The 24,929-nt window shown below is 44.9% G+C and overlaps 1 long non-coding RNA gene and 1 pseudogene across 1 annotated transcript; one reads left to right on the top strand and one right to left on the bottom strand.

Moving 5' to 3' along the window:
- Positions 1-898: 898 nt before the first annotated feature.
- Positions 899-9,358, top strand: LOC115637958. The gene is made up of 3 exons (XR_003997382.1): positions 899-1,045; positions 8,049-8,054; positions 9,348-9,358. It is a non-coding gene; the product is annotated as an uncharacterized LOC115637958 (long non-coding RNA).
- LOC115637957 lies at positions 5,172-6,121 on the bottom strand (annotated as a pseudogene).
- Positions 9,359-24,929: the final 15,571 nt, after the last annotated feature.

Here is a 24,929-nt window from a genome sequence, read left to right as displayed (position 1 = left end):
CCTGCTGATGTGCATTAACAGTTCATTATTATGCTTTCATAGAATGTCAGGGTTGGAAGGGACCTCAGGAGGTCATCTAATCCAACCCCCTGCTCAAAGCAGGACCAAGCCCCAGACAGATTTTTGCACCAGAACTCGAAATGGCCCCCTCAAGGATTGAATTCACAACCCTAGGTTTACCAGGCTAATGCTCAAACCACTAAGCTATCCCTGGCACCAGACCAAAGTGCATTAATGAACAGTTAGTGCATGTCAGGTGGACTTGCTGTGAACTGATTGTCCATGTAGATAGACCCTCAGAAGAAGGTGTCTAACCATCAGAGGAGGGAGTTTCTGGAACAGCCTTCCAACAGGAGTGACAGGGTAAACAACTTAACTCATTTTGACATGGAGCTTGATAAATTTATGAATGGGATTATGGGACAGGGTTGCCACTGCTAGCAGGAGAATGGACTTGATCACTCAGGAGATCCATTCCAGTCCTGTGAGTGACAAGTTGTCACCCTTGTGGTGGAGCAGGCTTCTTGCCCTGGAGACAGTATGCTTAGAGAGAGGAGGCATGCTCCCCCAGAGTCCTGGCTAGCTTCATACAGAGTAGTTCCAAAGCATTGCCCCAATGACTCTGTGACAAAGACAAATCATGATGTCACTTCCCACCTTATATAGTCTTTCCATATGGCAGGAACTCTTTGTTCCAAGCTGAGTTTCCAGCCCAGTTTGTGGAAAAATGCAGATACCAAAATAGAGTGCAGTATCATGTGGTCTGGTCACATGCCCTTGCATGCCTTGCTGAGTCATAGCAGCCATTACTTACAGACTGGCTGAAATGTTTACAGGCAGGCTAATCTCTTCCACTGTCTGTGCTGATGAGCCATCAGCACTGTCTAGCTTTTGCATTGTTGTACCTGAAAGGCTATTTGTGGGTGCTACTCAGAGTAAGCGTATTTGAAATACAGCTACATAGTCAGTATTCATAACTCCAGATATAAAAAATGATACATGCATACAAATAGAATAATTATATTCCGCAAATCATAACTTTTCTGTTACACCTCACAAAGCATCTTGTGCAAGATGCATCATCATTATGTCATAATCATATCATAATCATACCACTATGATGAATATGGGCTGCAGTGTCACACTATGTTCCTAAATCAATGGCAAAGCTCCCGTTCCCTTCAATGGGGCCAGGATTTCACCAGATGATGGGAATAAGATATCGATGAGTCACCTGTGGGAAAGGCAGTTTGGCTGATGAGACGGGCATATGTAAGGAGCATAAGGCTGTGTGAAATTGACCAATCTAGCTGCATATCTAGACTGGGAATATTGGTTTGTCATTTGATAGCACAGTGTTTAAATGTGGAGGTTAACACCACCTTTTAACATGTTTGCTGGTGGTTAACCCTAGGGCAGTGTTTTCCAAACTTGGGAGGCTGCTTGTTCAGGGAAAGCCCCTGACGGGCCAGGCCGGTTTGTTTAACTGCTGCATCTGCAGGTTCAGCCGATCTCAGCTCCCACTGGCCATTTCCCAGCATATTTCCCTTCCTAATAACTAGATTAAACCAGTTCTAATTTTTTGTTCTTCTTTCACTCCCTTTTATTCATTTCCTTTAGCCCCAGTTTAAGGAAACTCATGCAAATGTAAAATAAAATTACTTAACACATAGGGCTGTCTTTTCCTGGAGTTTCTGCCTATAAATTTCACTTTGTGCTACTAAAAACACATTTACAAAAAAAAGACAATACTTGCAGTGGACCTCAGTGGTGTTCAGACAGTGACAGAGAAGTTGTGGGGAATGACTAGAAAAGTTTATTACACCAAGCAGTATGCAGATAGAATCAAACTAGAATAGAGATTCAAGTCTATTCCAGCTCAATCTGTAACCATAACTATAAGATGAAATATTAGCGTTTTACCCTAAGGGGTCCCTGTTTGTGATCCAACCTCACTAGCTTCAAGATGGAGAACACAGATATAGCCCCTTCCATTTTTCCCAATAAGTTTGGGAGAGCAATAGGCCAAAAGGGACAATTACAAGTAGGATTTACATATTGTGATAAAGTTCCTCCTCTACCTTGGTGGGTCCTGCACTTATTGGCGGATTTTGCTCGCCTCAGAGATTCACAGTTTGGCCTCTTTCATGGCTCAAATCTGCCATTCACTCAGATAACCTCATCACTGGCCAGCATGAAGAAAAAAGAGTAAGAACAATCCCCGCAGTTTCTGCTGATCCACCATGTGGGTCAGGGAACAGCCGAGACATCTTCCCCTGTGATGGAACGTCCTGTGTTGGATCAGGAGTTGGGAGGTTTTGGGAGGAACCCGCGCCCGGCCTCTACCCCGGGTTCCAGCCCAGGGCCTTGCGGACTGCAGCTGTCTAGAATGCCTTCTGGAACCGCTGTGCAACAGCTACAATTCTCTGGGCTACTTCCCCATGGACTCCTCCCAACACCTTCTTGTCCTCAGCACAGGACCTTCCTCCTGATGTCTGTTAGCGCTTATACTCCTCAGTCCTCCAGCGCATGTCCTCTCACTCCCAGCTCCTTACACACACCTCACTAACTAGAGTGAGAGCCTTTTTAAACCAGGAGTCCTGATTAGCCTTAATTAATTCTAGCAGCTTCCCAATTGACTACAGGTTTCCTAATTAGCCTGCCTGCCTTAATTAGTTCTAGAAAGTTCCTGAGTGTTCAATAGTCCCTGTTATCTAACTCAGGGAAAAAAAGACCTGCTTAACCTGGAACTAATGTATCTACCTTTGACCACTGTCTTTTAGCCATCTGACCTGACCCTGTCACAGTTTATAATAGCTGTGATTTCATGCCCTGTCCAAGATCACAGCCTTATGGTGCTTGCCAGGGCTTGAACACACACTATGAGATGATCCTGACTCAGTGGCCTTACATTTTAAACAGACAAAGGTAAAAAAAGGTGGGGAGAGAAACCAAGACACAGAGAAGTGAGGTAATTTTTCCCAGACTTCACAGGGATACCTGCAGAGTGAGGACACTAATCCAGATTTCCAGTGTCTGATCCACCACACCCTGCTGCCTCTTGCTGGAAAGGAAAGAGAACAGAGCAGTGATACTGTGTAAATGCTGTTGCATGGCTGAATGGGGTCACAGATGAGAACTTTGCATGTACACTATACTGGATGGTTGATATGCAATGAGAAAGGAGCAGCTACTTTGCATAATGGGGACAAGATGTCAGCAGAACCTCTGGGGTTGCAAAAGGACAGCCATACTATATAAACGCTTCTAGGTGGCTGCAGAAAAGAAGGGATAAGAAACGAGCAGCTACAGGGCTAGATTCTAAGTTCTAGTAAGTTGATATAGCTCTGTTAATCTCAGTGGGGCTGCACCAATTGCTGTGGATCTGGGCCATTGACTCCAGTGGAGCTATGGCTGATTCACAGCAGCTGGGGTCTGTCCCACTGATCCAATGGAGCTACATTTTTTTACACCAGAGGACAACGTGATCCATTGAGTCCAATGGAGCTGCATCAGTTAAAATCAGATGACAATCCGGTCCATTATCTTTAATGGAGCAAACTTATTTTACACTACTGGAAAATGCAGCTCATAATGTTTTAATGGGGAACAAAAGGGAAGGTTGATAAATAGGCTGTTGTACTTCAAAGTGACCACCCGGAGGAAACATACAGTATTGGCAATTAGATGTCAGCAGATAATACCTAATATGAAACAGAAACAGATTTATTCTGCGAGGCGACCACTAGATGGCAGTATGTGTCAAGGATGAGTAATGGGCAGCTAGTCTGTGAAATAAGGGACGTCTATTCGTAAAGGGCTGGGAGTTATAATGAACCATCATCGCATAGAAAGATAAACTAGACTTCATCATGATGTGAATCATTCCCTCTCCCCAGAGACTCATTAGGCTGTTTCACCAAATGCAATTACATTTGGGAAAAACAATTTAAGTCACACCAGGCATTGCTAAGAGTAAAGCTTTGGAGACACAAAATTGTCCATAGTGGTAATGGGTTGAGTTAAAAGTTTCGGGATTTGATTGTACTCATCAAACTCTTTGAATTGGACAGGAAATAACAATATCCCACAATGTTTTGCAATAAGAAGTGAATAGACTTATTCTTCGCCAAGAACACCAGTATAATTCAGGTCGCTGTGGGACAGGTTCCTCAGAAAACTTACTGATGGGCATGCTTACTTCTGGGAACCAGACATGGACAATACATTGTGAAGAATAAACACTATGGTTACAGAGACTATGCCAGAATGTTTACATTAATTGATGTGTTTACAGACACCCATGTGCATGTGTGTCCATTTACACAAACCACTGTCCTGCTCTGCCTAGTTTCAGATGTTCTGAAGTTTGCTCTTTCTTACACATTGCAGAACAGATTTTCTTGAGCCCAAGTGATAGATTCAATAGTTTTGGTATCTGGCAACCAGGAAAGTTGGGATTCCCAACAGAAGTGAAGGGAACTAAGAACCTAAATCACAGTTGGATATAGGTGCCTAAGTCCCTTAGGCTCCTCTGAAAATCTCAACCAGATTTCATATTTGGTCAAGGATTAGTTCCAATATAAGAGGCTATGCAGTGCAATGATATTTCAGATTGAGAAGAGTGGCTCAGTTCCAACACGTCTCCACACATGCTTTACTCTCCCTACAACCTTGCATATTTTTGGTCATGCACAATGCTTTTTCTGAGTATCCTGTTTTTCTGGAAGTGTCTCCGTGCAGATACAGCTAGTCAGGAGGAGATGTTATTATGTGTGTGGAGGAAAGACTGAGAGGGAAATTGAAGATCTTAGAAACATCTAAGGAACCAACATTTAATGTCCACGTTTCATTTTGCAACCATGCCAAGAGACTTCCAACACAGCTGGACAATAAATGCCCATAAATAAAAGTCCCCTTTCAAAACTTCCTTCCTCTAAATTCACAGGATTTTTTTCAGGCTCAGTATTGTGAAATCCTGAGTGCTGCTGGGGAAGAAGAAAGGCACAGTCAAATAGATCATTAATAAGTGCAGTTAAGATTGTAGGTGATCTTCATAAGTCTGCTGAGATCTAGGCTAGGTTATTCAAAGTAGCCTAAAGAAATTAGCCACTGATCTGCCAATAGAATTTGGGTACCAATCTTCCATAGGCCATTCTGAAAATGACAGCCTAAATCATGCCTAAATTCTGCAGCACGACTTTCCTGAAGGCCCGCTTCACCTCTTTGTTCCTCAGACTGTAGATGATGGGGTTGAACATCGGAGTGATGACCGTATACATGAGAGACAGAACATTATGTAACACTGGGGACCACTCTGCCAATGGCATCACATACATGATAATGATGGTCCCATAATACAGACTCACCACCAGCAGGTGAGAGGCACAGGTGGAAAAGGCCTTTTGCCCCCCTGTAGAGGAGGCGATTTGCAGGATGGCCAAGAGGATGAGAATGTAAGACACAACGATGAAGAGGAGGGATACCAGGGATACCAGAGAGCAGGAGACCAAAACAATCATTTCTACAAGGAGGCTTTTTGTGCAGGACAATTTGAGCAGCTCCGTCATGTCACAGAAGAAATTATTAATTTCATTGGGGCCACAGAAGCTTAGCTGTCGCACCATCCCTACTACCAATGAATTAGCTGAGAAACCAGTTACCCAGGAGGCAGATACCAGCTGAAGGCAGACCCTGAGGTTCATTATAACATTATAGTTGAGTGGGTTGCATATGGCTAAGTAATGGTCATAAGCCATGACTGCAAGGAGGAAGCATTCTATGCAAGCTAAAGCACCGAAAAAAAATAATTGTGTGATACAGTCGCTGACGGAGATTGTTCTGTCCTTTGCCACTGAGGGGCAGCAACTGAGGGCAGCAACTGAGGGGCAGCAACTGAGGTGTAGCAGGTCTCCAGGAAGGACAGGTTCCCCAGGAAGAAGTACATCGGGGTGTGAAGCTGCTGATCAGCCACAACTAGAGCAACAATGAGAAGGTTCCCAGTTAGGGTCACAATTTAGATCACTAGAAACACCACAAAAAGCAGAATCTGAACTTCTTTTGGGTTCCGGAATCCCAGGAGCATGAACTTGATAATGGATGTTTGATTTGTCCATGGCATGTGTGCCATGTGTTCTCTGGAAAGGAAGCAAGAAAAGAAGATTAACCAAATCAGGAAGATCTCCTTTCCCCAAATCTGCAACTCTTTCCTTGTTATTCCACCACCTTTCGCAGTCTCTGCTTAGGGTCAAATTGTCAAAAGCGTTTCAAGGTCTAAAGATTCAATTATTCTTCTAGAAGGATTTTACAAAAGAAACCCACAAACAAAAACACATTGATTTTTAAAGCATGTTGAGTGGCTAGATGCTTTTGAAAGTCTCATTTGATACCTAAAATACCTTTAAAAATCTGACCCAGAACCTGTCTATGTCCATTAGTAAATACAACTAGGGATCTATCTGTATCTTTAGGCACCTAAATACCTTTGAAAACCTGACCCTTAGTAAATAATGTTTTTTCACCTAATCTGAGGTAATATGGCAGCTGTTACAACAGCTACAAATACATCCATTGAAATGACCCCAGAATGTCACAGACGGGTACTTTTTGGTTAATTCTGTAAAGGGAAAAAAGATAATGGACACACATGTCCGCATCCCCCAAGTAATCCACCTATAACTTCAGCAACATGCAATAGTACATATGGGTAAGATTCTCAAGATTCTCGTTCCACACACCTTTAAAGCCCCCTGCCTTTGCATGGCTGTATTGGCATAACTGGGCCTTAGGAGAACTGGTGCAAAATATTCTTTCAATGGAAATTTGTAAGTTTTCATAAAAACACTTGAAAAGAGAGATTTTGGCCACAAGTGAGGGTTGCAGTGCCTTATAGAATATGCAGTTTGTTCTTAATGTCCCCATTCCTGTCTCCCATGATTTTCCAAAGATAATAGCTAGAGGCTCAGATACCTCCTCTATTAATTCCTTGAGTATTCTAGAATGCATTTCATCAAGCCCAGGTGACTTGTAGGCATCTAACTTTTCTAAGTGATTTTTAACTTGTTCTTTATTTTATCTTCTAAACCTACCCCCTTCCCATTAGCATTCACTGTGTTAGGCATTCCTTCAGACTTCTCGGTGAAGACTGAAACAAACAAGTCATTAAGCATCTCTGCCATTTCAAAGTTTCCTGTTGCTGTTTCTCCCTCCTCACTGAGTAGTGGGCCTACCCTGTCCTTGGTCTTCCTCTTGCTTCTAATGTAATGAATAGCCAGCATGGATTTGTAAAGAACAAATCGTGTCAAACTAATCTGATAGCGTTCTTTGATAGGATAATGAGCCTTGTGGATAAGGGAGAAGGGGTGGATGTGATATACCTAGACTTTAGTAAGGCATTTGATATGGTCTCGCATGATATTCTTATAGATAAACTAGGAAAGTACAATTTAGATGGGGCTACTATAAGGTAGGTGCATAACTGGCTGAAAAGCCATACTCAGAGAGTAGTTGTTAATGGCTCCCAATCTTGCTGGAAAGGTATAACATAAGGGGTTCCGCAGGGGTCTGTTTTGGGACCGGTTCTGTTCAATATCTTCATCAACGATTTAGATGTTGGCATAGAAAATACGCTTATTAAGTTTGCGGATGATACCAAACTGGGAGGGATTGCAACTGCTTTGGAGGATAGGGTCAAAATTCAAAATGATCTGGACAAATTGGAGAAATGGTCTGAGGTAAACAGGATGAAGTTCAATAAAGATAAATGCAAAGTGCTCCACTTAGGAAGGAACAATCAGTTTCACACATACAGAATGGGAAGAGACTGTCTAGGAAGGAGTATGGCAGAAAGAGATCTAGGGGTCATAGTAGACCACAAGCTTAATATGAGTCAACAGTGTGATACTGTTGCAAAAAAAGCAAACGTGATTCTGGGATGCATTAACAGGTGTGTTGTAAACAAGACACGAGAAGTTATTCTTCCGCTTTACTCTGTGCTGGTCAGGCCTCAGCTGGAGTATTGTGTCCAGTTCTGGGCACTGCATTTCAAGAAAGACGTGGAGAAATTGGAGAGGGTCCAGAGAAGAGCAACGAGAATGATTAAAGGTCTTGAGAACATGACCTATGAAGGAAGGCTGAAGGAATTGGGTTTGTTTAGTTTGGAAAAGAGAAGACTGAGGGGACATGATAGCAGTTTTCAGGTATCTAAAAGGGTATCATCAGGACGAGGGAGAAAACTTGTTCACCTTAGCCTCCAATGATAGAATAAGAAGCAATGGGCTTAAACTGCAGCAAGAGAGATTTAGGTTGGACATTAGGAAAAAGTTTCTAACTGTCAGGGTAGTTAAACACTGGAATAGATTGCCTAGGGAAGTTGTGGAATCTCCATCTCTGGAGATATTTAAGAGTAGGTTAGATAAATGTCTATTAGGGATGGTCTAGACAATATTTGGTCCTGCCATGAGGGTAGGGGACTGGACTCGATGACCTCTCGAGGTCCCTTCCAGTCCTAGAGTCTATGAATCTATGAATCTATTGATCGTTTTTTCATTTCAATACAGTTTAGTTGTATTACTCAAAATGTTGCTTAAGGGGCCTGTACTATATACGTTTTCCATAACTGACCTAGAGACTCGTATCTGAAAACTATGTTGGGTTTCATTGCATCCTTATTTTTAACTACCTAATATTAATTGGGAACATTTCAACATAAGGGCTATAACAGAACAACCTACCAAGGAATGTAATGGATACTTCATCACTTGGAGTCTGTAAATCAAGATTGACTGTTTATTTCTAAAAGATAAGTACTAGTTCACCCATAAGTTATGGGCCTGATGCAGGAATTATTGGGTAGAATCCTCTGGACTGCATAGTGCAGCAGTTTAGACTGAATGATCATAATGGTTTCTTCTAGATTGAAATCTACGATTATGTGACTTAATACATCTCTTGTATCCCTAACATCAATTATCCTATGATAGTTTCCTGAAAGTCAGTGTGATCCAGGAGGACTGATCACTGCTCTGAAGTTCTGGCAGGCAGGGATCTATTCCTGGCCTTGATGTCACTGACCAGTTTCATGGTCTTGAGGATGTCACTGCCCATGCTATGCCTCAATTTCCCCAATTCTACAATGGAAGATCTTATTTTGTAACTTAGCAGGGAAGGCAGAGACTTTGAAAGGCACAAAAAAGGATATAGAATAAGTGCCTAATCCTGTTTTGCCTCTGAACTCCCAAAGAGTTCTGTAGAAAGCTAAGTGTTATTTGCACACAGGAAAATCAATATTGCATGTAAGGATACTACCTGTAACTAGCAACATTTGTCCACTCCTTATTGTGGTTAAGACCTTAGATGCATCTTTGACATCTCTTGGTGTAGATGAGAGGCCTTGAGAGCCCTTATATCTCTGATGTGGAAACTCACAATTCTCTCACTCTTTTGATCCAGTCCCAGAGCCTTCCAGCACCTGTTTACCAGCTGTGAGTGCTTAGCAGGACTGACTAGGCTACTCTGCCCTTGCAAGATTTCCCCACGGGGAGCTAGGACCACGGGAACACAGTGACCCAAACCAGGCTTTGGGACACCGAGCATCGCTTAATCTGAACAGTAGGCATCAAAGCATAACAAGACACGGGGGGGTTGTTTATAAAACAAAGCGTAGGTAGGCTTAGCTCATCCAGACTGCTGGTTCTAGGGGGAACAGTCTGGACCCCTGCAGCCTCTTTATCCCTCGTCTCCTAAGCTACAGCAGCTCAGATTTTCTACTACTCCCAAAGCTCCTTATTTCACTTTCCCACATTGGCCCCTCTGTCTGTGGTTACCAACCCCAGTTCTGAACCCAGTGTGGTGGAGGTAACACTTCAAGGTCACCTGCACTAATACTGTCCTTAAAGTACCAGACAACAGGGAGATACCAGGTGTTGCTTCCCAGCCTATGTGGTTTCTGGTCCTACTGGAATTAATCTCCTGGCAGCCGTCTAGCAAGTCACACAATAACAGTGAAACACATTGAACATATAATAGTTATAAGACAGCACCAGCAACTCACGTGTGCCTGACACTCCTTTCCAGATGCTCCTTTGAATGCTGAGAAGCTGGGACGTGGCTGTCGCCTTGCAAAACCCTTAAAAAAGATATTGCTACCTAGTTATGTGCCTTTTGCCTATTCATTAATGATTACATCATTGCAATGGTTTTCTTCCTGACCCTTTTGTGGATTGCTTTGTCCCTCACTGAAAAGACATAACAACTCCCTCAGCTACCATTTTGACATGTGTGTTGCATAAACAAAATTAACAAGTCTCTCAAGAGAGTTAAAAGTTTGGTAAAGATTTAATGACAAAGAAAGCTCTGGAGGAAAGTTCCAAAACATTGGAGGTCCTCATTCCTCTCTGACTCAGGTCACCTTCTGGGAAATTGTGCTTCTTTAGGAAAGATATCACTTTGCTTCCACCCAGGGATCTTTGACTTTCTTGTCTCTCAGGCTACATGTAGATGAAGGGGGGTTAACGTGAGAGATATTGCTGTGTGGAGCAGGAAGAAGATCTTGCTTAAATCTGGTGACTGGGTTCCTACAGCGGTCCCAGAGAAAATAATGATGGACCTAGAGGAAATACAAACAACCTGAAGATGTGAGAAGCAGGTGGAGAAGGCTTTTCTCTTCCCTGAGTTGGAAGGGATCCTTGGATGGTGGTCAAGATGACCTGAGAGTAGGAGGCCAGGGTGAGTAGAAATGGGACCACAACCACAAAGGTAGACATTATGAAAGTCAGAAATTCAAGCAGGTGGGTGTTAGCACAGGTGAGTTTTAACAAAGGTATAAAATCACAGAAGAAATAGCCAACCTCCTTGGTACAGTTGAAGGTCAAAACCATCATGACTACTGGAACCAATCATCCAAGAGCCGATGGCTAGCTGAAGATCCATCACTGGGCCAGAGTGACAAGAGTGAGAATGACTCTGGCCCCCAGTAGCTAGGGGAACTCCTTGGGGAGGCAGTGGACCCCAGTTCCTGCTGCAATGATTCTTTTATTTCAGTATTTATAGAAAGAACTGCAGAATGTTTCTGGAAATCAACTAGAGCAGACCAAAGCTTGTTAAGATTGTAGATATAGACTTTGCAGATGCTTTTGACTCTGCATCAGTCAGTGCTGTGGATACTGCAACACCAGAACCTCCTGAGGGTTCAACTCTGTTCTGATAGCCTCTGTTTCTGAAGCTGGCAGGAGCAGTCTGGCCCGGGTATGGGGGCTCAGGCAGTGGGGGACTATGAGAAGACCGGCAGCCACGGGGGCTGGGACAGGGCAGCCCAGAGGAGAAAGGGGCAGTTCCGCACTGTGTGCAGGGAGCGCAGGGAGCATGACTTGACTTGGCAATGGGCAGATGGTCTCCAGGTGGCAAATGAGGTATGACCAAGCTGCTGAGAGGCAGGTGCCTGAGGGAGCACCTCATGGCAACCAGGCTTCACGGGCAGGAACTAACTCCAGGGGGTGTTGCTTGCTGGCACTGGACTCCTTTGCAAAAGAGGCAAAGAGCAAGTAAGTCAGGGGTGCAAATTTTCCCCTGCCATGGAAGCCTGGGGAGCACCAAGCTGTGCAGAGGCAGCCCAGCTCAAGGAGCAGGGGCTTCCGGGTAAGCCAGCCAAGACCCCAGCTCCCACAGCATGGAGAGCCAGGGTCTTGAGCGGGCCAGGCCAGGTGGCTCGCTAGGGGGACATGCCCCACAATTTGAAAACCTCTGTGCTTTTAGCAAAAGGCAGAAATCAGGGGGTGACTCTGAATGTTCCCCCAACTCATTAGCTGTAGCTCTAGGGGGGCACACATTTGCTCGCTTGGCCCAAGCACTAAAATGCTTAGTTATGGGCTTCTGGGTGGCTAGAGTTGTGGGGAGAGAGCTGGCTGGGTGGGTGGTCTGACTAGGGTGTGTATGTTGGGGTGGGGGGTGTCAGGAGCCTGGCGAGAGGGTCTGGCCAGAATATAAAAGAAATAGAAAGTAAATTAAAATAAAATATTTTTTAAAAGTTTAAAAATATCAAATACAATTTAAAACTTAAAGAGTAAATTATTATTATTTTTTTTTTTTAAAAAGTAAAATCTGAGATTGAACCAACCCCTGCAGGACGAGTATCCCTGGGACTGACCTGTGCATGCCTCCATCACAAGGCAGAAGTTTCGGAGGCCCCTGCCCTCTGTCCCTCATGGGGATGGGGGTAGGCAAGAGTCTCAGTCCGGCCCAACCTGGGAGTGAGTGGCAGCGCCCTCCGGGCTTCTGGGCCCACAGACAAAGCCTGGGGGGAACAACTCCCATTTATACTTGCTAGACACAAGGCTCCTGCTCATGGTGTCCAGGAGGCCAGGTAACCCCCCCTATATACACGGAACAATGAGGGCTCCCTCTGTGTGGGGCAGAGGCGAGACCCTGCACTCCAGGGATGAGGTAGCTGGTGGAGAGATCCCCTGGGAGAGCGTGAGAGAGACGAGGTGTCCCTCGGCTGGGCCCTCTGGGGCGAGATTCAGCCCAGCGACAGCGGGAGACACAAGGCACTAGGGGAGAGGGGAAAGAGAGAGAAAGCCAGGCTGGAAGCCTCTGGGCTCTGCTCCCCTTGCGGCACCAGCCTAAGTCCCCCCCACTCTGGGCTTTTCCCAGCGTGTCCCCAGCCCAGCAACCTTGTGTCACGGCTCTGGGCCGGGCCTTCGGAATGAGGGGAGAGAAAAGGGCAATGCGGCCTCTGCCTGGGCAGTGCATGAAATCACCCCACCCACCTGGAACTGCCTCTGGGAACACCGCTGGGATTGGAAGTCATTGAGACTTCCAGAGCCTGTCCCCATGGCAGTCACATCTGCACCCAAGAAGTTGTTACATGCAAGATAGCTTGTCCAGCTTGAATTCTGGAAGAAGGAAATAAAGATGGCTGACATGAAAATTTTTCGTCGCTTTGCTGTTTGGATTCTCACAGGGCTGGAGCTAGGAAACAAAAGTGGAGGTCCCCAGGATCAACCTGTGTAAGTCCTAAAACACATTTAGTCCTGACAGATTGCTACAAGTCTGTCACCTTTTGGAACCATAGACTGAAACTCATTTCTGTTTGTAAGTTACCTGCTTTAATCTGTAAATGACTCTCTTGTCTGTTTCCTAGTTATAAACCCTTAGTTAGTTTACTATAGGATGAGCCACAAGTGTTGTCTTTGGTGTGAGATCTGAAGTACAAACTGAGTTGGTGTAAATCACTAGTCTCTTGGGACGGGGAGAAACTTCAATATTTTGTGATCTTTGGTGTAAGTGACTAGTTATCACTAAGTCCAGGTTTCCTGGGCAGAAAGATAGATGAGAGAGCCCAAGAGGACTGTCTGTGACTCCATGTTAAAACTGTTATAGTACTTCAGGAGTTTGCATTTGTTATCGGGTTGCTGAAATTAAATTATAGAACATACCACCAGTTTGAGGTGTCTGACCTGCTTTTTGACAGTCTCCCTGAGGTTTATATTCTTGGTCATAATCCACTTCAGCTAGCATGCCGGTATTTACAAAATCCTCATTCAGCTGGTACTATGGGCTCCTTTAGTCTATCCTGTTGACGATGTTCACTGTGGTTAAATAATTAAAAAGGCATTGTAGCAGCAGGGTTGGATCTCCAGCATCAAGGGTGAGTGCTTGAACCAACAGGCTATAAAGTCACCATCTGTTTCTTTCCGGCCTAATCTCTTTTTCATCTGGCCCATTGTCTTCAGTGGAACTACAGCCGATTCACATCAGCTGGGGATCTGGCTGATTGTCTCCAATGGAGTTAGGGCAAATTTGCAGCAGCTGCTAATCTGGGCCATTGACTCCAATGGATTTATGGCTGATTCCCATCAGCTGGGAATCTGGACAATTTTGTGTGAGGTATCTCTTTGTCTATTACATTCTGTAATGTTTTTATTTTGGTGAAATCCTGTTTAATATCTGTAGTATCTTATTTGATTGATTCCTATTAAAATGTGTAGAGTTTTAATAACAACAACAATAATAATTAATAATAATTAATAACAACCCTTGAGGCCTAGAAATGCTGATTTGGCACCCTATGTGTTATAGCCTGCCAACCTAACCCGACATGGAGATTACAGGCAAATTAATAATTATTGTGAATGGCATAATAGGGGTTTCAGAAGAGATTAGGGGTGCCTCACCTGGAAGGATGTGTTGTGTGGAGGTGGGTAACCCCAAGTTGATATCACGCTATGGTCCAAATAACCCAAGAAAACTGGAGATCATCGTCCCCAGAAGAGTGAAATGGACTAGTAGTGCAAAGCAAGAAGTGATCTGAGGTTGGATTTTGGCAAAATTGCAAGAGAGAGGCTGAAGAAAATGAATGTTCCAGCACTGGACAGACAGAAACAATGATAACACAGAAAAAGAAATGACCAAACTGTCGCTGCCAGCAGGTATATGGGATCTTGGGGAGCAATTACCACACAGGTGGGGTGCCAATTAATTTCTTTATTAAAGGAAAAAGGAAGTGGTGGGAATTTAACAATGAAATACTATGGGATGGGGTGTATAGGGTGTTTACAATAGACAGTGTTGGGGGGTTCTTCTTATTGAACAGTGTAGGGAGTTCTAACAGTGGGGTACAGTAAGTGGGGTTCAGCACAATGGGGTACAGTACAGTCAATAAACGTATAAAAAAGAAATGCAAAATAAAATGGTAGCTTCTATATAAAGTGGTCAACAATCTTAGATAGAATGTATTAAGTGGTTAGTGGCCTTATACACAATGTAACACAATGGTATCAATGCAAATACAAAGTATATCAGAAAAGTGGAAGCAACCAATGGGGTGTTATAATTACAAGTAAAATGTGAATATAAGTGAACTTATGCAATGTAACGGTATAAAAGAAAGTTAATGACTTAATTTGTGCTGGATCAAGGAACAGGAGGGAGGGGGGAGTGAATGATTAGTGGCAACTGATGAGAGGAGAGTGCGGCTGGAAGCAGCAAGAGACTCTGAAGCCCTGCAAGGTAAGGACAACGGAGCAGTGTGATGGTGATCTTCGGTAGGGGAGGGGCAGCAGAGAAGTGTAGATGTAAGCAGAGTCAGGATAAGCTCTACCCTGACATCTGGTGGAAAGAATTTCAGAGAATGTATTTGCATAGGCATGCCTGAGTGTATTTGCATAGGCACGCCTACCCCATCCCAGCTGTGGGACTGCTTTGTGACAAATGACTCAACCTCAGTTGAGTGGTACTTGCTAGACAAGGGACTTGGGTTCCAAAACCCAGTGAATTGAGAGGCTGGGGACAGGTATCTGTGTTTGGTGGTGCAGTCTCCTTGTGGAGCCAGAATCACCAGTTCCACCCCCTCCTCTCTCCACTGTGAAATGTCAGAGTTGATTTTTTTATTCCCTTAAGAATCCAGATACAGGTTACTGAGCTGAACTCACTTTTGGCTAATGGTGCACTAGCACTGGGGCTCCCCTACTATGAGCTGAAATCACTAAGAGCTGAAATCACTAAAGAGCTGAAATTACTGAGCTGAGAGCACTGAATACTGTGCTAACTAGTGGGGAGCCTGAAGCTATACTGTGGAACAGAGCAGCTGGCGGAGTGGAGCAGTTTGTGGGGATGGCTGGAGCGGATCACAGGACAGCTGGTGGAGCAGAGCGGCTGGCAGAGCGGAGTAGCTGTGGGATGGGTGGAGCGACCCACAGAGTGAGCGGAGCCAAGCAGTTTGCAGGGACAACTGGAGCAGCTCACGGGACAGCTGGTGGAGCAGAGCAGCTGGTGGAGCGGAGCAGTTTGTGAGGACGGCTGGAGGAGCAGAGTGGAGCGGCTGGTAAAGCGGAGCAGTTCGTGGAGAAGGCAGGAGTAGAACCCACGGAGAGGCAGGGCAGTTGACTCCGGACCACGTAAGGTACCCCTTTCTGCCCAGGCTGGGGGGAGGGACCTCTGCAGATAGACTCTCAAACTTTGGGGCTGCACTGACCCAGGACAGAGACTTTTGGATTGTGGGACTTTTGGGACTGTGGGTGATTTGGGGGGTTGCTGGACTCAAGAGCCCAGGAAAGAGGACACAGCCCAATTTCCTGGGGTGGGTCTTTGCTCACGGTTTGGTCTAGGAACTCTAGTTGAGGTGTTTTCCCAATTTAGTGTTTGTTGTTTATCTCATGTATTAAACCTTTTCTGCTACACCGAGACTCTGTGCTTGCGAGAGGGGAAGCATTGCCTCTTTGAGGCGCCTAGGGCTGTGTGTAAGATTTTCCCAGGTCACTGGGTGGGGGCTCGAGCTGGTTTGGCATTGGGTTATTGAAACGGAACCCCTGGATACTGAACCCGGCCCTTGTTGCTGCCAGCTCAGAGGGGCAGAAGGGTTACATAAAGAAGGGCTGGAGAGAGGTTTAAGCAACAAGTGGACACCAAAAACAAAGGAAAAAAAGCGGCAAAGGCTTTGGGAAGTTTCACAGGGGGAGAAGCAGCAAGGAGTTTGGGAGGTTCAGAGGGTCATGCGGATGCGGGGGGGCAGCAAGGAGTTATAACAGGGAGACATGGAGGAGCACACAGAGGGGGAGATTGGAGCCGGGGGAAAACAGACACTGGAAAGTTCAGGGAGAGATCAGGACAGCGGGGAGACGAATTTAAGCAGCAAAAACTTTATCTATCTTAACCAACGACTAGGCAAAACAACAAATTTCACAATTCTAAGCAAAACGATAACAAGCAACTATACAGAGCAACAAAACAGTAAACTATAACAAGGCAGGTGAACTTACAAGCTCTACAATCTTAACAAACTATGGCTTCTTAAACTAAAAAAACAAAACCTATGGCGTACCTTATGCTATGGGGAAGTCACAGAGGGCAGAGTGGTATGTGCCCAGGATACAGCTCCCAAGGAAGCCAAGGGATGGTGGCTGAAGCCAAGGAATACAGCTGAAAGCAGAGAGCCTTGAGGCAAAGCCCACAGGAGCAGAGCTTAGCAGCGGCACAAACTTATTTTTAGCAGCAAAGCGCCGCAGAGTTTAAGAGAGGTTTGAAGACATAGACCAAGGTTTAGCTTGAGTCTGTGTGCTGGGGAAACGGAGCCAGCAGCTAAAGTAATAAAATAAAAGTAGGGAAAGTTTCACAGAGGGATTCTTACCAGTCCCCAAGGCAGCAGCAAAGGCAGAAGCAGCAAGTACATCAGAAGGCTCGGTACAGTCTCAATAATCAGGAGATCTCTCAGGTAGCAATTCGTTCTTCGTGGGGAGGGGTTCAAAAAACGGGGGTACGCTCAAAAATAAAACGAGAGCAGAGAAAGGACTCCCCAAAACCCCTGGCTGATCAGGCAGCAATGCAGGAACCTTTACGATGCAATGCAGGAACCTTTACAAAAATGTCTGTTTTTAAAGGCAAACTCAGGCAGTTTCCCGCCAGTAATCCTGATAGGCGCCCTCTGTCACAGAGGAGGAGGTACAGGGAAAAACTGCAGGTGAGCACAGAAACATGTCTGGGCAGAGTCCGGTGCAATAGGTTACTCAAAAGCACATGAGGCCTATGACTCATGCCCAGGAGCTAAAAACACATTAGGTCTTGCAGCTCTGGACATTGCCTGCCCTACACCGAGCCCAGGTTCAATGAGATGATAACAGGACCAACCCTTTGAACAGGGCAGTGGTCCCATTTAGCATGCAGCACAAGTGGCCATCCCTTTGAGAAGGGCAATGGCTCTTGTTAAACAGCCCAAGGGGCCCTTTGAGAAGGGCAGTGGCCTTGGTAAACAACTTAACAGCCAGGGCAGGGCAGCCACAGGAGGAGAACAAAAATAAAATGGAGTATGGGGACAGCTGTAAGGGCTGGTCCAGACTGGGGGGGGGAATCGATCTTAGATACGCAACTTCAGCTACGTGAATAACGTAGCTGAAGTCGAATATCTAAGATCGGATTACTCACCCGTCCAGATGGCGCGGGATCGATGTCCGCGGCTTTCCGTGTCGATTCCGGAACTCCGTTCGGGTTGATGGAGTTCCGGAATCGATATAAGCGTGCTCGGGGATCAATATATCGCGTCTAGATTAGACGCGATATATCAATCCCCGAGCAATCGATTTTAACTCGCCGATACGGCGGGTAGTCTGGACGTACCCTAAGAAACAAAAATAGGGGGATAGCTGTAACAAATACAAACATAGACTTGTTGGACAATGGAGAGCTTTATTCCAAAGAGGAGAATTTTGCAAAAGGAAGAAATATCGAGGGCAAATATCAGTGAAACAGAGCACCCAAAGAAAGTATGGGAAATATGAATAATTTGTTAATTGAGATCATGCTGGATGTAAAAGACGTGCACTGTCCAGCACTACCAAAAATGAAATTTGTAGAAAAGACTTGATGATTTAGTGCAAGCACTTAAAGAAGTGCTCAAGGAAACAGAACATCAACACAGGCAGATTGTGTGCACAGTGAATTCCAAAGCTAAGTCCCTTCTCCAGAGAATGCCCTATCCCTCACCTTGCCACCCTCTAACACCCTTCCCACCAACCCACTCGAAACTATAAACCACTGTCAACATGCCCCAGCTATCTCTGTTGTCTCAGTGCTCCCTTCAGAAATAGAGAGAGCAAGAGAGATGGGTGGTTCAAATAACTGGGTTTTGCCAACCCTGTGCTGCAACTGAATCTTGTCTGACAGACTGCTGCAGCCAGGCAGAAGTCAATGGGCATCTGGAGAGACCCCTGCCCTCTGAGATAAGGGGGCAGAATCTGGTCCCTTCAAATTGAACAGGTAAACAGATTTGAAAAAAGGAATATGAATATGAATCAATTCACCTGCCTTTTAAACGTTGATCAGAAATATGTTGAGCTGGGATGCTGAGTCTTCTATCTCACAGGAAATATGGTGAGAACATTCTGATACATGATTTTCTCTTACTGGTTTCTTAGCCTATCAACCTCTGATTTGCCTGTCTGATCTTTCTATGTGCCTCTGGAATATAGCGCCCAAGGACATCAAATAGTTTATACTCGGAGCAGTAAAACCCCTTGAGGTGTGTAGGGATATCAGAGGGAGTGGGGCAAAGCACCTCTCCATAGCAGAGTCCAAGACTAAGAACTGATTCTTGAGAGTTGTTTAAATGCTCTTTTGTTCCCCCCGGACAAGATCCCTGAAGTTCACTCTCGGTGACATGTGCTCAGTAATACTGTGCTTGTTCAACCCTTAAGCAGCATTTTACCATGTAAAACAATGACAGCAAAGAGGTTTAGATTATCAGTGTGGCATAATGGATATAAGTGCCCAATCTCAAGGAGAGTCAGAGGCCTGTTCAGAGAGGCTCACATTTTCAAAGCAGCCTAAGGGGTGAGAAACCCAAATAGCAAATAATTTAATCTTCCTTTCACTCCTTTGAAAACCCTAACCATAATGTCTAAGGACCACTAGGGGGAAGCAGAGGAGAACACATGGGATATGGCCTGTTCTCCTTAGACGTCAGGAAGAGTTGGACACACTCGTTAAGGAATGAAAGAGGAGCAAACAGACCAGATAAGATGGCAGGACAGAGCAGGAGATGAGACAAAGGAGGTGCTATACTGTATAGAGCTGGGAGAAATTTGTCAGACAAATAATTTATTTGCCCCAAATTGGGGTTTTGTTTGACCCCCTGCTATTTGCAAATTTGACAGAAATTCCATAAACTGTTTCATCTGGGGTGGGGGATGAGGTGGCGGGGGGGAGGGGGGAGAAAGCCAGACTCAGGGGGACCATCCAGTGTGTGAGGGGCCTGCTGGTGGAATCTCTCAGAAAGCAAGTGAGAGAGCTACAGAAGGATGTGGCTAGGCTGAGGAGCATCCATGCTGATGAGGAATTCATTGACAGTATTCATATAGAGATTTCTAGGCTGAGGATGCTATCCAGCTAAAGAGAACTGCTGTCATGCCACTGGGGGAAGAAGATATGGCTCTGGTACAGGGAGGACACTGGCTGCTGGTTACTTCTGGCAGCAGGCAGTGCTCCACCCCTACTCCCAACCTACCCACTGTGGTGATGGGGAACCATTATGCTGATCTGGCAACAAGTAATGAGGAATCACCCTCAAAAGTTGAAGAGGAAAAGCCATGTACCCCCGAGTCTGGGAGGATCACAGCCACCACTCCCAGGAGGAAATGTAGGGCAGTGGTGGTTGGAGACTCTCTTCTGAGGGGGATGGAGGCACCCATCTGTCACCCTGACATGGCATCCCAAGAGGTATGCTTCCTGCCAGGGGCCTGTATCCAAGATGTTATAGAGGGATCGTTGAGGATCATCCAGCTCTCTGACTACTACCCCATGCTACTCATCCATGTGGGCACTAATGATACTGCGGGGTATGACCCTCAGCTGATCAGAAGTGACTACAGGGATCTGGGAGTACGGGTGAGGGAGTTGGGAGCACAGGTGGTATTCTCTTTGATCTTTCTGGTGTGTCTGTAACATCTGTCCTCACCCATCCTAGAGATGATTTGCTAGATGTGCCTTTGCAAAATCTTGATCTCCTTTATTTTGTGGATGGCTCGTGCTTGCGAGATTCTAAGGGTAAATTGGTTGCTGGTTATGCTGCATGTACTGCCTATGTTGCTGTTGAAAGTGCTTTCCTTCCTTCAGTGTTTTCCTCTCAAGTGGCTGAACTTGTGGCTTTAACTCGAGTGTGCATTCTAGCTCGAGATCAAACAGTTACTATCTATGCAGATTCTCGTTATGCTTTTGGAGTGGTACATGATTATGGTTTGCTTTGGAAATATAGAGGTTTCCTTACATCCCCTGATTCTCCTATTAAGAATAGTTCTTATCTATCTGCTCTTTTGGATGCCCTTTTATTGCCTAAAGCTATTGCTGTTGTTAAATGTGCCACTCACAAGACCCCTCATGATGAAGTTACCCATGGAAATGCTTTGGCAGACTCTGCAGCCAAAGCAGCGGCCCTTTCTGCACCTCAGGCTGAACATACTTGTGTTCTAATTGAGCAGCCTCCACTAGCCTCCCTTGAGGATCTAGCTAAGATCCAGGAGGCAGCATCAGGAAGTGAGAAACGCTCTTGGAGTGCTGCTGGATGCATTTTACATACTGATCGTCTTTGGCGTGCCCCAGATGGTCACCTGGTGGCACCGAAGATGTTAATGCCCTATCTTGCTCACATATACCACGGAATGGCACACGTGAGCAAAGGGGGGATGGTTGCTGCAGCTAACCGAAATTGGTGTGCACCCAGTTTCCCATCTGTAGCACATTCCTTCTGTCAACACTATGTGATTTGTCAACAGCACAACATTGGTAAAGCTGTTAAAGTTACGCGGGCAGCCCACCCTCCTCCTTGGGGACCTTTTGTAAATATTCAGATTGATTTTATTCAAATGTCTAAATGTTGTAGTTATGAATATGTGTTAGTTTTAGTTGATGTATTTACCAATCGGGTTGAAGCTTTTCCCTGCAGGAAAGCAGATGCCAGGACTGTTGTGAAACTTCTGCTTAAAGATTTTGTACCACGTTTTGGCATCCCCGTGAGTATCAACAGTGATCGTGGAACTCATTTTCCTGGATAAACTGTAAAGGAGTTATGTGCAGCTTTGCAGATCCAGCACAACCTTCGCTGCCCTTACCACCCACAGTCTGCTGGGACAGTGGAACGCCAGAACGGGATTTTAAAAAATAAACTGGCCAAGATTTGTGCTGAGATAAACTTAAAGTGGCCAGATGCCCTTCCTCTGGCACTGATGAGTATGAGAGCCATTCCCAATCAAAAGACTGGACTCAGCCCTCATCAGATTTTGACAGGGTGCCCGATGCGACTACCAGCTGCTCCCCCACTGACCCTAACTCAGATGGACATTCATCTGATGGATGACATTTTGCTTAAGTATTGTCAGGCACTAATGAAATGTGTTAAGTCTTTTTATACACAGGTGAAGGAAGCACTACCCAAGGATCCTGTGCAATCTTGCCACTCGTTGGAACTGAAAGGCTGGGTCTACATAAAAGTCCATCAACGAAAGACTGCCCTGGCTCCACGCTGGAAAGGCCCTTTCCAAGTCCTGTTAACCACCAACACTGCTGTGAAGTATCAAGGACTACCTGTCTGGACCCATGCGTCTCACTGCAAAAAGACCCCTCCATCTCGGGAGGACACTCCTACTTATGATCAGCATACTCCTTCTTCCAGCCCTGCTGTGTCTACTGGACAGCGAGGAAAGAGGACAAGGTGAAGTGCTAGTAACCTCTCCCTTGTCCACTGACAGACCTACTGTGCCTTTAGATTTTTCTAAAGGAATTCCAACATTACAGGGTGAAGTGCTAGTAACCTCTTCCCTGTATTATGCTAAACCATAATTGTCCTTGGAGAAGAAAAGAAGAAACATTCGTTCTGCAGAAACCTCCAGAGTCCAGGGATTCCTGACTACAAGAGACATTAAGAACTGGCCTTTGTGGAAGAAATGAAGCATTGTTAATTGGCAAGGAGGGAACTGTGGGGATCGTGTTTGGGAATGTGGGGTTGAATGGTGGTTTGGGTTTCTTCCAGGGGCAGGGCTTTGTTCTTATGGACAAGTACCTCAGGGATGCACTGCCCTCCTAATTGGCTTTCAGATGATGAATACCGAAAGCGCCTTGCTACCACAGATGTTACCCCCACTAACCCCTCAACCCTTGCCATCACCTCTGTAATTTATCCAGATACAAACAAAATTGTATACTCTAATGAAATTCATTGGCCAAGGCCTTCCCATCTTAGTGACCTATTAGAATATTGCTCAGAAAGATTATTTTTTAAGGTTCAAAAGAATTCATATGAGCAAATAATTGAGTGGAGAACAAATGGATCAGTGGAAATAGAGATCCATAATATTACTGCAAATGAACCCAAAAAATTTATAATTTAAATTGATGGGTTCCACAGTGAAGTAGATATGATGGCTATTCCTGGAGTACTATGCTACCTGAAAGAGGCCCTTATTGTTATTTGGTTACCCAATTAGTGAATAATCAAACGAATACCCAAAGAATTTGTTCTGCCACTGGAAATTTTACCTGTATTGAAATCATTCCAGTGACTGATAATGTAACCTGTACCTTATTGCAATACGCACCCTTTTATGCTATTAACATTAATGTCTCCCGGAAATATATAAAGGTATACAACCAACAGATGTGGTATAGCCCTACACCAAAGAGAGATGTACCGGAATATCGATGGACTGTAATCAACACTACACTAGGGACTGTTAAGTTCACATTGCCCTTATCTAATTTTCAGATCACCTCTACATATCCAAATTGTTCACAAGGGGCTGCCATTAGATTAGCACAACACAGGACCTGGGTTATTTCCTCTAGAAAGAAGAGGGACGTGACCAGATCCTTATGGGATGGGGCCAATAGTGCAGCAGCAGTTTGGAATATTTTTAAGAACCAAGAACATGATGAGCAAGTGGGTCAACTAGAGAAGGCTACTGGCCTTATTTCTGGGGCACAGCTAACCCAAGTACAGGCTGGAGTGGGTGAGTTACATGTCATTTCCGTCCTTAGTTCTATGACCCAGAAGTTACTGAGAGAGATGATGTTGAATATCACTGAGGCTGGGAAGGCATTGCAGTGGGATCTAGCATATTCGGAAATCCAGGATTTCCTGAATGGCCAGCTAATGGCCATTCGGAGTAATCTTGAGCACCAGGCTTGGCCCACTGCCCTTACAGACACATCAGGAGTACCATCTGATCTGTGGCCATGGAGACATATTTGGAGACTTTTTGGGTGGAAATGTGGACATTCACAGTGCTCCTTCCAAGCATATGGACCGGTTAAGGGGGTGTGGACTCCCTCGTACCGAATCCTACCAGGTCCATGGGGAGGATGCTTATGGGACTGGGTGATTCATCGAGATATCTGGGAAGTTAGACCGCCTGATTTGCCTAATCGATTTTTAGTTAATGCTCCTGGGATTACAGCTGATATTTGGATGAGGTTAGGGAATCAATGGACATTTTGGCCGTTAGAACCACCACAGCTTCAGTGTGTATGAAAACTGAAGCCAGGGGACGTTGTCACTGTTCATGACAATATTTTCTGGGAGGGTGGAGGACAAGGAACTACCCTGACAGAACACCCACTTTTTCAAACTAACGATAGCTGTGTGTATGTCAAAGCCACCACAGTGCAATCTATACACATTAATCTTACGACTGCTGCAGGCAATCATATCATTTACTGGCCTGCAGATAGAATGTTGCAAGTAGTTCTTAGATTTCAGGTATCTTTTAATTGGACTAAAGTAGTGCCTGATCGATTTCAAAATTTGCTTTCATTGTTACCAGAGGTTCAAAGAATCTCCGAATTGCAAGGGCAAATTCACATGCTTCAGAATATATATCAAGCTGAAAAGAATGCCTTTCATACAGCTTATAGAGTGTCTACTTTGTGTACTAAGTATGATGTATTATGCTTTGTAACCAAAACTGTACAACAACCTCATCATATTATTGCTATGGGAATGTTATTGCTTGCATTGTTGTTAGTTAGTTTAGGATTATGTTATTGTTGTTGTAAAAGATGTAGTAATTGTAATACCTATCATGTCCACGCTAGTCATGCATTGTCATTACATCCAATAAAAACCCCTAAGGTTGAAACATCTGATGTAGAATCATGTCAAACTAACCTAATAGCTTTCTTTGACAGAGTAACAAGCCTTATGGATGGGGGGAAGCAGTACACATGGTGTAGCTTGACTTTAGTAAAGCCTTCGATACTGTTTTGCATGATCTCATAAACAAACCAGGGAAATGCAACCTTGATGTAGCTACTATAAGTTGGGTGCATAACTGGTTGGAAAACCGTTCCCAGAGAGTGGTTATCAGTGGTTCACAGTCATGCTGGAAGGGCATAATGAGTGGGGTCCTGCAGGAATCAGTTCTGGATCTGGTTCTGTTCACTAGCCTCATCCATGA

The sequence above is a fragment of the Gopherus evgoodei genome, chromosome 21 (genome assembly GCF_007399415.2).
Source record: "Gopherus evgoodei ecotype Sinaloan lineage chromosome 21, rGopEvg1_v1.p, whole genome shotgun sequence".
NCBI lineage: Eukaryota > Metazoa > Chordata > Testudines > Testudinidae > Gopherus > Gopherus evgoodei.
Note: the sequence above shows the minus strand (reverse complement) of the source record. Positions and strands in the feature narration are given on the sequence as shown.